Here is an 11,980-nt window from a genome sequence, read left to right as displayed (position 1 = left end):
GTTTCTGTAGTGTAGTGGTTATCATGTTTGCTTTACACGCAAAAGGTCCCTGGTTCGATCCCAGGCAGAAACATTTTGTTTAAACTTGCCAAATGGGAACAATCGGAGGCGAGTTGAGTCTCCTGGCAAATGCTGCCTGATTTGCTGAGATTTGCAGAATTTGCTGTTTTTATTTGCTATTTATTCTCCTGGCAAAAGGGCTCCCTTAATCCTGAATTGCTCTTTATTTAACCAATAAATAGATAACTTTGAGTGAGAGAAAACGGATCCACCGGGGACCTTTCGCGTGTGAGGCCAACGTGATATCCGCCACACTGCAGCCCATCAAAGGGCGAGAAACCACTGAATATAAAGGATGAGCTCACAAATATCAGGGGCAGTGCAGTCTGGTCAACGTCAAACCCTCCTTTCTTATTCAGCAGAGGCATGAACGGGAGTCAGACGCCACAAAGTTTAATTAAAGACACAAATACAAGTAACACTTCTAAATCTTTTCACTGTAAAATTATTTTACTTTATTTGAAATCCTGCTGCATTGAATCTGAAAATGAGCACCATAGGATTCTATTTTCTGTGCACGGTCGGAATAACCGGTGCTGTTAAATTTGACAAAAGTTGCCCCAGATTCCTGGTGTCATCAGCAATGAAGATTTTGAACCAGACTCCTAAAATACAGTGAGTAAAATGGGTCAACATGCATAAGAACATACGAAGATAAGAAATAGGAGCAGTAGTCAACCATACGCCCCTCGGGCCTGCTCCGACATTTAATACGATCATGGCCGATGCAATCATGGACTCAGGTCCACTTCCCTGCCCACTCCCCAAAGCACAGGACAAATGATTGAAGTATCGACTCTCCCTCAGTTAGCATTTCTTTCATTGTGCAAAAGAAGGTGAGGGGTTAATTAATGATGCTTTCCCGTGAAAACAATACAAAAGTTTAAGAAAAAAACATACGGTGACTGGCAGGTGAGCGCTGCTTCTGACACCTGGTGGGAATGGGCGGGGATTTTAAAGCCTCTTGTATTGTGAAACCTTCATATCGCCGAACATCTCAGACTTCATGTGTGGACCTTGTCAGGCAATGGTAGCATGCCTGACTCCAAATTGAAAGGTTGTGTGTTCTAATCATGTTGGGGTTGCAATTATTTTCAACATTGTTCTTCCAGAAAATATTTTCTTTGCTGTTTGGCAATAACCAGACCCTTGCTCCAAGATCTGTCTCACTGTTTCCCCGGTGTCAGGCAGAGATACGCCTGCTGCCCTCATTTATTTCATGTGTCAGGACACAAAAGTTCAAAATCAATCTGCAGGTGGCCACATCTAGCATTGAATACTCAGGGTGGCGGAGTGGTTTAAGGTGCTGTGTTCAGATCGCAGTCTCCTCTGGAGATGCATGTTCGACTTTGACATTTCTTATTTTTAATCATTTAGTGAAACTCTTTGTTTGACACCACGACCAACTCCTTAAAAGTGGGATTCTGCAGTCCACCTGCTCGCTTCACATTTCTGTCTGACCTGGTGCTGAAAGTGGAGATGTTTCCGCAGTGTCGCGCTTAACACGTTCACCTCACAAGCGAAAGCTCCCTGGCCGAGAATATTTTCTGGAGCTTTTTCCTCATACATGCTCAGGGGCGCGTTCTGTCCTGAACACTCAAGCTAAAGTGCTGAGTTCATTGCCCATGTTGTTAGCAGCCTGACAGTGAATCTGTTTAATATGTTCAAACAGATTCCTGACAAAGCTGTCCCGGCTCGCTTCCCGGAGACACCGTGGTCACCAGTGCCCCAGTTTCAGTGGGTCAGCCCCGGGAGGTTGGCCATCCGTTCGAGAATACCCAAGATCAGGGATCAGTCTCCGGACAGGGATCCCCAGCCGGCAGCCTTCGGCGGTGAGGGATTCACAGGAGAGGTCGTGGTGGACCAGCCACGAACTGAGAGTCCCCAGCCTACAGCCCCCGGCTGTGCAGAATCCTCAGTTAATGAAATGAACTCAGCAGCCACACCTAAAGGGGAAGTGTGTTGTTGCCCCAGAGAGGCCATTCCCCCGATAATGTGGGACTCAGGCACACCTCCAGTCAGAACACTCTGGGTCCTGTGGTACAGACCGCCTTACCGCCGGCCACACAGGCAAACCAGAGGCTGAATAAGGGAAGGAGAAGAACAGGGATTAACTTGGCCAGTCGGAGATGGGTGGCAGATGTATATAATAGCACGATATGAGTATAAGAATGTTTAAGAGTTCTAGTTTTAAATTAAGATTTTAGAAATTTCAGGTCACCACAACCTCACGAGGAATCCATGGGTAAAGAAGTAGTGAGAGGAATAAGATCGGTTATGATGGAGTTGTGGCCGGCAGTGTAAGGGATGGTTTTCAGGGGGTCAGCTTGCCCTTCTGACCTTATATGAGTGGTTCCGAATCGCTCGCTGACCCTTGGTTCTCGACACTGGAATTATGAAGGGACTGTGAAAGACTTGGACAGACAATCGGTTTCAAGGTAGGAAGAAGGTATGGCTTTATTGTGTTTAAAAAGAAGTAAAGGCACACCTTTAATAACACACACAGACCAATACACACTGAGGGGTACAACACATTGAATAAATTGTCAAATTACAGCCTGTGGGGAAAAAATATAGCTTAAACTGTAAATGGAGTAAAGAGGAGAATGCAGATACATTTACACAAGTTATCCCAGCCTCCCCCCTCCCAATTACCCCAACTAACTAAGTTATAGCACTTAGGGTTCAGGGGCTATGCTCACCAATCCCTTTAGACAGTTGCCGGTGATTCGTGGTTTCAGGGTTCGCTGCACTTGGCCTTCTAGGCGTGCCGTACCCCGGACAGAGGAGAGGACTTCGGACTGCGTCGTCTTCGGTTGGGGTGCGTCCGTTGATATGCTAAGTTGCGTTTTGGATGTATGGGGTATGTACCCACTTTCTTTGGTTAGGAATAGTTTTAGTTAGTCCCTTTTGGTAACTTCTGCCCCGTTGGGTCGTTCAGAAGTAGATTGTAGAGTGATTGTCAATTTGGTTGCTGACAACCTTCCGTTTCGTGGGCCTCGTGCTCGGTCAGTTCTTGATGAGTTCTGGTAGTTTCCTTCACTGTTCCATTTCTTCACTGCAGAGGAAGCAGGCTGCTTGTGTTTGTGTCTGTGTTCCAGTCTGTTTCCTTGTTCGAGTCAGTGCGAGTTCCAGTCTGTGTTCTGTTAGTTTTTCCTTGTAAAACTGGGGGATAGATATATCCCCCAAAAAAGGCTTTGTTATCTCCCATCAAATCTCTTAGGCTCTGTTTAAACTGTTCTGTCCATTGATTTTCAAATGTCTCCTTTGTCGGCAGTAACTCGATTAGGGTGTGAGAATGTGCTATCACTGGTTTTGCATTGTTTGAGGATTGGTCCAGTTTCCTGACCATGATTTCTATTGTGCTTGATTGGGTAATTCGATTATCTCTTATGGGGTGAATAGTTCCCCCCAGACAGTCTGGGATCCTTAATACATGAATTTGCTTCACAGAGTTTAGCCCCACCTTCTGTACTCAGCAACTCTTTTTTGCAGCCAAAATGTTGTAGTATCTTAAAATTGATCTGCTCCTTCCCATAGATGTTTCAGGGATCTCAGGCTTCTGAAATTTAGGTCCATTTTGAATTCTCTTTCCTATGAGTCCAAACACTGTGGGGGGCGGTGGGGGTCTCGATGAATGCATTCCCTTTTATCCCCTGCAGGCGTCGTCTGCCCCTTTAAACTCATTTTAAAAGCCCAGAAAGGAATTCTTCTCCTCTGCAGGGGAAAGGTACAAGGCATCTTTGCGAAATATTGGTAAATTCTACATTCCCCCCCTGTGATACCATGTCATTTATGGTATCATCTTACAGGTGAGCAAAGTTCCTGGCTCTCAAGAAATAACCTTCCCTGTAAATTAACTAAACTAATACCCAAAATATGCATTACACTTGTGCAACATCACCACAGATACACACTTTTCCCTTTACAGGTACAAACTTTTTACGTTTACACCCTCCCAGCTTGGAGGGGGTTCCATCCCTACAATTGCATTTCAGCACAGTTACATTTCATTTCAATTGCATTATATTCACCAGCATGTAGCCAACGTACAACCACATTACAGAAGGAAGAACATAGATTCAAATTAAACAACATCAATTGGTCTCCTGAGGTTTGTCCATCACCCGGTAATGTCTGGATCCTGCCCTTGAGAACTGCTCTCAGGCTGGCTGACACACAAGACAAACTCAAAACAATCACCTAAACATTACTGAAACATTACCCTCAATTCTAAACTAAACCTTAAAATGTAAAATGGTAGAGTCAGCTACCTTCGACTAAAAATTAGAGCTATGTACAACCGCCACCCGTCTCCGGGTGGCCTGGTTAGTCCCTGTCAGGCCCATGCCTTGTGCGGTCTGATAGCCGCCTGGATGCTCGGGTTTCCCCGCAGCCGGTGAGCTGGAGATCCTTGTCTCTGGGATAGCTCGATGCTACTGCTCCTGTGAGACCCTCACCGCTGGAGGCGGCTGGCTGGGGGTCCCTACTCTGAGTGGCCTCTGTACTTCTGACCTTCGGCCTTTCCTGTCGGGCTGCCCTTCTCCAAGGGTAGAATCACTGAGGCTCAGCTGCCGGTGACCACGGTATCTTTGGCCGTGGTGTATGGAGGGTCCTTCTCAGGGCTTGGGTTACTGGGGGTGCGTCCGAATCCCAAACGATGGGTGGGATAGCCCCTCCAGTTTGCAATTCACCGTCCCTATAGGCACGGTTTCTGAGCCTGCCACATTCCCTGTGGGCCCTCCACCGTCGGGGGCGGCCAACGGAGGGTCCCTGTCCTGAGGACAGTTCACACATCCCGGCTGAAATCTGTGCTTGGCTGACCCTGGGTTGTAGAGCTTGCACTGGTTGATGTGGAACCACTTAGTACAGCGGGCAGCTTTATGGCATCGACCATCGGGCTTGCCTTGTCGACAATGCTGTATGGCCCCATATATAATGCTTCACAAACCCCGACCCGAGCATGGTTCCTCACGATGACCTGGCCTCCTATCTCCCATTCGTGGTGTTTGCTGGGTTCTAGCAGCAATCGGTTACTCTGATGCTGTCTGCCCATGTTACTGCAGCCTGCAAGTGAATCTGTTTGAGGTGTTCAAACAGGTTCCTGACAAACCAGTCCCAGTTCACCTCTCTGAACTGACCTTCTGTGAGCACCGGGGCGAGGACATGGGTGGGGGTCCGCATGATCCGGCCAGTCATGAGCTCGCATGGGGATTACCCCGTGCTCTTTGACTGGCTGGCTCGTATCCCCATTAGGTCCAACGGTAAGACCTCCACCCACTTTTGGGGTGAGTCTCCTGTCTCCTTCCGCAGCCTTTCTTTAATGGTGTAGTTTAAAAGCTCCACATTACCCGATGACTGTGGATTGTGGGCAATGTGCCATTTCCCCTCAATGCCGAGCACGTTAAGGGTTGCCTGCATTAACTGCCCGGTGAAATAGCTCCCCTGGTCCGACTCCACATACTGTGGGAGTCCCCACCGGGAGAACACTGCCCTCACGAGAGTCTTAGCTGTCCCTAGTGCGGTGGCTGTTCGGCAGTTGAAGGCTTCAACCCATTTTGAGAACACGTCCACCAGGACGAGGCAGTATTTGTGGCCTCCCTGGGCGGTAGGTAGGGACCCGATGTAGTCAATTTGGATTGACGGCCATGGTCCCTCTACCATCCTGACGTGTCCTAGGGACACCTTCCTTTTCTGGGGGTCAGGGTTGTTCGCAGCACACACCAGGCATTTCGCACAGAACCCACGGACGTCCTCCCTGAGTCCCGGCCACCATCCTGCCTGTTCCACTCGTTGCCAGGTGGTCTCAGGCCCGGGGTGTCCCGCTCCTGGACCCTCATGGGCAGTTTTAGGAATTCCCTCTGGTGCTGCTGTGGCACGACCCATTATCCCTCTTTAACCAGCATGCCTTCCTTAACGGTAATGGCTGCTGTGCCGTACGGACCTTCTACTCTCTCTCCTCCAGCTAGCACATTCAGGACAGCTTTCAGGACTGGGTCCTGTGCCTGAACTGTTTTTAAGTCCGGGGCCAAAGCTATCACTGTACTCTCTGCTGCCCTGTTCTTATTCTTGACCGCTGCTATGCGGCCGGTGTCATAGGGGTCCCAGAACTTTCCCGTGCGGGCACCTTCTTTGGCCAGTTTGTCAGCCTGTTGGTTTCCCTCTGCACGGAGTTCGATTTTTGAATGGGCCTTCACCTTATGTATGTAGACCTTTCCTTCTTCCCCCACCGCTGTCATGATTTTCTCCAGCAGGGGCTTGATTGCCAGGGGTCTCCCGTCAGCGGACGTGTATCCGCGACGGGACCAGATAGCCAGGTACTCCGTACACGAATTGCAGGTGAACATACTGTCCGAGCAAATCGTGTACGGGATAGGGAATTCCTCGGGGTGGGTCACCACCTACATTACGGCGGACAGTTCAGCATGCTAGGCGCTCATTGTGCTGGGGAGCTTGATTGCCAGGGTAATACCTGCCCTTGGGTCATAGGATCCGCACCCAGTGAGTCGTTTGCCAGCAGATACCGTGCTGGACCCATCCACGTAGATGTCCCGGCCTGTAGGGTGTAACCCAGCCCGAAGGCCAATGATCACCTCCCATACCCCTTCTACGGAGCACCTGTGGGCTTTCCCTGGGTTAATTAGGTTGGCTGCGAGCCTTGGCTCACGGGGGCCTTCTACTCTGAGGTCCATCTGGTAGAGGAGCAGGGTCCAGCGAGCAATGCGGGCACTGCTCACCGTCCCGTCCTTAATCCTCCCATCTAGGAGCATCTGAGTCGGTGTGTGGTGGGTTAGGAGTGTTAGAGGAGACCCTCCCATGAAGAGCAAGGATCTTTTCACTGCCCAATGTGTGGCTAGGAGGTGTCTCTCACAGTTGGAGTACCCCTTCTCCACATCTGTGAGGATCCTGGGAGGAGTAAACCACCGGTCTCAGCTGGCCGTGCCGCTCTTGAAGCAGCACTGAGCTCAAACTGTCCCCGCTGGCTGCCCCTCCAGGAAAAACTCCTTTCCTACATCTATCGCTCCTAAGGCTGGCGCGGTCTGCAAGTCCTTCTTGAGCTGATTAAATGCTGCCTCGCAACCCTCATCCCAGTCCCACTCTACCCCCTTGTGTAGGAGCCTGAGCAGAGGGGCTGCGGTGGCTGCATAATCCTCAATGAAGTCTCTGCAGTGCCCAGTGAGCCCTAGAAAGGATCTTACCCCTGTCACTGTGTTGGGGGCTGGTAACTCCTGTACTGCCTCCCTTCTAGCCTTGTCTATGGCCCTTTCCCCAGCGCGCACAGTCAGCCCCAGGAATTTGACTTCCTTCTGGCCGATCTGTGCCTTATTCGGGTTACTTTAAAGCCTTCTTCTTTTAGCAGCTCCAGCAGCTCAGCCAGCAGCGGGCCATGCTCCTCCCCCTGATCGGTAAACAGGAGCAGGTCATCCACATACGACACCAACTGCTGGGGTCTGCTAAAGCCCTTCAAACAGTTCGCCATGCATTGGTGAAAAATGCTGGGGCTGTTGTGGAAGCCCTGGGGAAGACAGTTCCACCTGTATTGTTGGCCCTTAAAGGTAAAGGCGAACTTGTACTGGTCCTCCCGTTTTAAAAGAGTGGACCAGAACCCATTTGAAATGTCCAACACCGTGAAAGTGGTCGCGGATGCTGGAATACTCCCTATGAGGTCCGCTACGGCTGCTACAGTGGGTGCACAGGCAGGGATATTCTTATTTAGTATTCGATAGTCCACGGTAGCCCTCCATGAGTTGTCCCATTTCTTAACCGCCCACAGTGGAGAGTTCACATGGGTAGCTATCGGTCTTAACACCCCTTGCTCTGCCAGTGATCCCAGTGTCGTTGTCAGGACTGCCTCTGCCTCCCTGGGGAAGTTATATTGCTTTTGTGGTTGGGTCATGGGGTCCCCTTCGATACTAACTTCCACCCCCGTTACCCTGCCACAGTCATGTTTGTGGGTGGCGAATGCTGCAAGGTGTGCCCGTACATATGCCTGGTACTCCACTGGTGTGTTACTGACCAGTAATTCCAAGTCATAACCCTCCTTTGGCTTCACGGTACACAACGTTCCCTTGGCCCCTTTTTCTGAAATCACCGCCACCTCACCTCACTGTGTAGAGGGAGATTTACTCTGTATCTAACCCCCTGTACCTGCCCTGGGAGTGTTTGATGGGATAGTGTAGAGGGAGCTTTACTCTGTATCTAACCCACTGTACCTGCCCTGGGAGTGTTTGATGGGACAGTGTAGAAAGCGAGAGTGAGAGAGGAACAGACAGAGAGAGAGACTGACAGAGAGACAGGCAGTCTGAAAGAGAGAGCGAGAGAGAGGGACTCTATATCTCACCCCGTGCTTTACCTGCCCGGGGAGATTTGATGAAACAGTGAGGAGGGAGATTAAATGCCCAACTCTCTCTGTCCCTCTCACTTTCTTTCTGTCAGTCTCTCTCTCTGTCTAGTCCTCTCTCTCGCTCTCTCTTCCAGTCTATTTGTCTCTCTCCCACTGTGTATCTCTGTCCCTCTCTCTCCCTCTCTCGCTCTCTCGTTCAGTCTCCCTATCTTCCTCGCTCTCTGTATCTCTGTTCGTCTCTCTCTCTTGCTCTCTCTGTCAGTCTCGCTGTCTCTCTCTATCTCTCGCTCTGTCTCTCTCTGTCTCTCTCTCTTTCGCTCTCTCTATGTCTCTCTGTCTCTGTACCTCTGTGCCTCTCTATATATCTCTGTCTCTAACTCCCTCTCTGTGTCTCTCTCTCTCTATCTTTCCCTCACTCTCGATCTATCTGTCTCTCTCTCCCTCTTGCTCTGTTTCTCTTTCTCTCTCTGTATCTCTCCATGTCTTTATCTTTGCCTTACCCTCATTTTCTCTATCAATCTTCCCTGTCTGTCCCTATGGCTCCCCATAGACAGTGGTTCCTCGGATCCAAAAGGATCTAGTGGCTAATGATAAAATTAGCCCCCAGGATCCCTTTTCCCTCCTGCTCCCATTTCATCAGGACACACTTCCATTTGGTTTTGAGTGTCCCTAACTGAATGGTGAGCGGGATGGGAAACAAACCAGTTTGCTCGTTGCCTGTGAACCCCACTAGACTGTACGGGACCCCATTCGATAGAGGTGAGGTAGCCGGGTTATCTGCATGTACAAGGGTGCAGGAAGCACCAGTATTTAGCAGGTAGGTCCCATTCACTTTCTCCACCTCCATTGTAACGCACGGTCTCTTCCAGGCATCGTACTCCAGGGAACACAGGTACACAGGCTGCGCTGGCTCTAGTCATACACATGGGTGGGTTGGAGCAGAGGGTTTTACCGTACCGGCTACTGTACCGGTTGCGGTAGTTACTGCTCCCAGTCCGTTTATAAGTGTCTGTAGGGTGGCTACGAATGTCTCATATGAGTCGAGTGTTCCTGCCCCGGCCTTACGGGCTGGGGTTGGAGCGGCCTTTCCCTTACTCTCTTTCCAAGGGTTCCTACAGTCCTTCCTTCAGTGCCCACTTTTCCCACACCCAAAACATTCACCGCCTTTGTGGGGAGGGTGCCCACCTTCCTGATGCCACTCTCTCTTGCCTTGGCTGGGTTTAATCTCATGGACCTTCCCGTTCCGGTAAGCCAGGGTCAACTGTCCGACCACTGCCTCCTCGGTGCTTCTGGGGTCTCTTGGATCGAACCAGACCTGGGCTTTTGCCTTTACTACAGGTAAGCTGTTTGCCACCAGGGTGCGGAGCCAGTGAGCCAGCTCATTAGGGGCCAGGTGGGCCCGGTCAAGAACCCCACTACAGGCCCTTTCGTAGACCGGCCACAACCTGTCGGCGAAAGCCTGTGGAGTCTCCCCATCGAGCTGTACTGTCTCCTCCACTCGGGAGAAAGGACTCCCGTCGTTCATACCCATGGCCTCTAAAACCTCCTCCTTAACCGTAGCGTACGTGTTCGCCCCTTTCTGCTGTCCGCAGAGAGGGAATGGCACAGCTTGGTGTCTAGTGAGAAGAGCAACAGCTTAGCCTGCTCTGAATCATCGCACCCGTTAATATCCCCTGTGTGTTCCACTTCCAGGAAGTCTACCGAGGGATCTCCCTGTTGGGTGAGCTTACTTAGGTGGCCTATCATAGCCCTCAGTTTTTGGGTGTCATGGGGGCTATGAAATTGCTTACTTGGGGTCCTGCTGCCCCATTTGCACCAGGTGGGCCAAACGTCTGCTGCCGGACCGAGTGCATTGGCCCTGGTTCCAGCCCTCCTTGTATTGGCTTGCCTGCTTCCCCCTGCTACCAAACCGATTTAAAACTCGGGACTGCCGGTGTTGGTAGTTCGCAATCCTTGTCTGCCCCGCACTCTGGCTGACACCCCCGCTGCTCTGGGCTGTTCCCGGGAGCTGCAGGCGGTGACTGCGGGGTTTCTCCTTACTCTACCAGGTGTTCCTGTGCTAAACCCCGGTTTTTCAAGCACACCATGCATTTAGCCCGGGATAGAGCAAGATTCAAGCCTTGGATCAGCTGCTGGCAGGGGCCATGTTCACAAACCTCAAATTCCCTGGTACTGGCTACCTTATAGGCTACCTGAATGTCTTTCACCCTCTCCCCATAATCTTTAACTTGCTTGGCGAGGCAGGAATTCTATTCCCGCAATACAGGTTCGCTATTCTTGGCTTCAATAATCTGACACTGTAAAAGGTCCAGTTGGGTTTTGTGCCTTTCTTTAGTGAGCTCTCTACTTTCCTTTCACTGTCCCACCTCTGTCCACAGCCTTTCCCCGACTCTGTCCCTTGCACTGGACCTCTCTTCTGCCTGCCTCAATACTCCCTTTAATTTCTTATTCTCCTCATCTAGAAGCCGGATCTGTCGCTGAAGGCAAATTAGCCAAATCGCCTTCTCTATTGACTTTTTATGGTCCTTGCTCTCGGTCCATTGAGCTGCAGCATCTTCTGGATGCTCAGCATACAATAGATCGAGTACCCACTCCTTAGCCACATTTACCCTCTTAAACACATACGAGGAAATCCTCTCTTCCATTTTGCTTCTTTTCATGAAACCAGTCTCTCTCTTATCACGTCCCTTGCCCCAGAGTCCCTTGGTGGTCGCCATTATGTAAGGGGTGGTTTTCGGAGGGTCAGCTTTCCCTTCTGCCCTTAAATGAATCGCTCCCACACCCTTGGTTCTAGACACTTGAATTATAAAGGGGCTGTGACAGACTTGGGCAAACAATCGGTTTCAAGATAAGAAGCAGGTATGGCTTTATTGTGTTTAAAAGGAAGTAAAAGGCACATCTTTAATAACACACAGACTAGTAAGAGCAATAGACACGAAGGGTACAACACGTTGAATAAATTGTCAACATACAGCATATGGGGAAAAGAATACAGCTTAAACTCCAAATGGGGTCAAGAGGAGAATGCAGATACATTTACACAAGTTATCCAAGCCACTCCCCTCCCAAATCCCCTGACTAACTAAGTTATAGCTCTGGGGGTTCAGGAGCTATGCTCACCAATCCCTTTTGACAGTTGCCGGTGAATCGCAGTTTCGGGGTTCGCTGTACTTGGCCTTCTAGGCGAGCCGTATCCCGGACGGAGGAGAGGACTTCGGACTGCGTAGTCTTCAGTTGGGGTGATGCAGTAAGTTGCGTTTTGGATGTATGGAGTAAGTACCCACTTTCTTTGGTTAGGAATAGTTTTAGTTAGTCCTTTTTGGTAATTTCTCACCCGTTGGTCGTTCAGAAGTAGATTGTAGAGTGGAAATAAATGTCGATTCTTCGATTTTTGCTGAGTTGGTTTCGGTTGGTCGTTTCGCTGGTTGTGGTGGCCCGGGTTGTCAATTTGGTTGCTGACAACCTTCCGTTTCGTGGGCCTCGTGCTGTTTGCATGTCGGTCGGTCCTTGATGATTTCTTGCACTTTTCTCCACGACTCCATTTCTTCACTCCCCACCTCCGGCTGCTTGTGTTCT

At 50.2% G+C, this 11,980-nt stretch overlaps 1 non-coding gene across 1 annotated transcript; it reads left to right on the top strand.

Moving 5' to 3' along the window:
• trnav-uac (transfer RNA valine (anticodon UAC)) lies at nucleotides 1-73 on the top strand. The gene has a single exon. It is a non-coding gene; the product is annotated as a tRNA-Val (tRNA).
• The last annotated feature ends 11,907 nt before the right edge of the window (nucleotides 74-11,980 follow it).

The sequence above is a fragment of the Pristiophorus japonicus genome, unplaced genomic scaffold, assembly GCF_044704955.1.
Source record: "Pristiophorus japonicus isolate sPriJap1 unplaced genomic scaffold, sPriJap1.hap1 HAP1_SCAFFOLD_52, whole genome shotgun sequence".
NCBI lineage: Eukaryota > Metazoa > Chordata > Chondrichthyes > Pristiophoridae > Pristiophorus > Pristiophorus japonicus.
Note: the sequence above shows the minus strand (reverse complement) of the source record. Positions and strands in the feature narration are given on the sequence as shown.